This window comes from Pseudomyrmex gracilis, unplaced genomic scaffold (assembly GCF_002006095.1).
Source record: "Pseudomyrmex gracilis isolate BER0280 unplaced genomic scaffold, ASM200609v1 scaffold_398, whole genome shotgun sequence".
NCBI classification, from domain to species: Eukaryota; Metazoa; Arthropoda; class Insecta; order Hymenoptera; family Formicidae; genus Pseudomyrmex; species Pseudomyrmex gracilis.
The window spans coordinates 77,375-79,805 of NW_018020982.1; positions in this window are offsets into that span (position 1 = coordinate 77,375).

Consider the following 2,431-nt stretch of genomic DNA (forward strand, 5'->3'; position numbering starts at 1 on the left):
ACTTTGTGTGATTTTGCCGGTCGTGTCGTGTTGGCAAGTTGATTGTGTCGAATTTAAATATTAACTGTCGTAATAACGACCCTGTCAAAATAAAAATCGGACCCGACGAACTTTAATCAAGAAATTATAAAACTCTTACAACTTCAGAAGTGGGATAAAGGCTTACTTGCCTTCTGAAACAGTCGAGAGGAGAAGCGGAAAGAGTTTGCACAAGATATGCCGCGGTTAAGGTCGGCCATGGATCGTGACGCGTTGGAAGTTGCCACTTTGGAGCAGCTGCAAAAAGAGGCGAGGAAACTTCCTGTTACCTGGTACCTCCAGCTACCTGTTACCGGAGACAGAGCAACATTGATAGAACTAATACTGTCTGATTGGGAGAGACGCGGCTCGTCGGAGCAATCGGTAGAGTCACAGATCGGAGCAGTCAGAGAATCTCGCTTTGAGGCCGGAACAGCTGTAGCGGAAGAGCCGCTCACGGCAAATATGTTGCGTACTTCTTTGTCTGAGATGACAGAGGTCATGCGGCAACAGCAACAATCAATCCAGATGTTGATACAACATCTAACGGCTTCGACCGCGCCAAGGACGCAAACAGCATCAAACAGTTTATTTCCCGCTGTTGTCGAAGAAGAGTCAAGGGCGGTTGCACGGTCTCCTTCGATGGAAGGTTGGTCGGGTAGACAAACAGAGTGTAATATTCCGGATAATGCCGTTTCGTGGTTGGCAACGCAGATCCCGGAATTCGGAGGGACGGAAGATTAGTGCATAGATACTTGGGTGAATCGCGTCGATCAAGTGGCCGCGGTGCATGGTGCTTCGGATGGAGTTACGTTACTTGCCGCGACCAGCAAACTGATTAAATTTGCGAAGACTTGGTACAAGTCACAGACGGGCGCTACAATACAGTGGTGGCTCGGGCTTCGTCGACAAATGATTACAGTTTTCGCAAGGAAAATCCCGATTTTTAAAGCCGTGCAGAAGGCCGAGTCCAGAAAATGGATGCCTTCCAAAGAAACATTCGATCAATATGCCATCGCCAAAAATGCTCTTATACATCAGCTGGGTCTTCCGGCCGAAGATACGATTCAAATGTTAATTAGTGGTATAACAAACACAGCCGTGAGAGCTTCAGCATTGCTGATTGCAGACAGTTCAATGGAGCATTTTATGGTGAAAATGCGAGGTCTCACGGAGGGACTTAATGACACAGTGAAAAATAAATCGGCTTCGGTCTCCGATAGTGATAAGCCCGCGAGCACTGTGTGTAGAAATTGCGGTGCGAAAGGTCATACGCACAAAGAGTGTAAAAACGATATTATTTGTTTCTACTGTAAGGCGAAAGGACATCGCCAATTCGATTGCCCGAGTGCTAAAAATAAAGTACAGAAGTCCACGTCGCAGCAGACTCAGGCGGTGATGGCGGTAGCAGAAGTGACTAACGAGGAAGCTGAGCACGAGATGGTGGCGTCCGTGGTAGAGGTGAAAAACGGCGAATTCGTAACCTCGGGCTCTACTATCGAGGTAGACAGTATCTGCGGAGTGCCGTGTAATTTAGAAGCAATTTTGGACACGGGTAGTCCTGTTTCCTTTATAAAAAATAGTGTTTATACCGATGTAGTTAAGCCATTTATATGTGATCTAGAGTCAACAAGTAGAAAATTTGTAAATATTGTAAGCGAACCGTTAAACGTGGCCGGTGTCGTCACTATTGATTTGTCTCTTCGACCGTTAGCGAATATGAAAATGTCGGTTAATTTCTTTGTTATTCCTGATTTAGCGTGTGCGTCCGATATGATCTTAGGTTGTGAGTTTATGTGTAATGAAAAGCTGACATTGATATATGAAGCCGGCAAGGTCAGATTGGTAAATAACAACACGTTAACAGAAAAGATTGCGGAAGTAAACCAACGGTACGAGAAGAAAAAGAAAAAGTGAAATTTTATTGTATTAATATTCAATTATATAGGTTTAGGTCTTTATAGCGTTTGCGATTGGTGTCGGGTATTCACATTGTTATATATTGTTTGGATTTTAGAACAAAAAATATATAAAACCTACTTTCTGTCCTTTCCAATCTGCGATAAGGCGAAGATAATGATATATGAAATAAGAATAAAAAAAATGTAAATATGTTGCGCTTTGCGAAAAAAATTTTCATAAAATTGCGTTAAACAGTTAAGCTTATAAGGTGTTGGGATTGGGTTTAGATTTAAGTTGTTTATTTGTTAAAAAAAAAAAAAAGAAATTTGTGATGTGGTAGAACTTCGAGACCAAGTTGAATGCAGGACGGCCGAGCTGTAAGATATCAGCTGTGCGGCGGCGCCACATACCGGGTGGCCGCGATCGACGCGCATGTTGCTGCGCTGACTTGTGATCGCCTAAATCACGTGGAAAAGGAGTGATCGCTCGATAATCGTAAAACGAGAGGTGT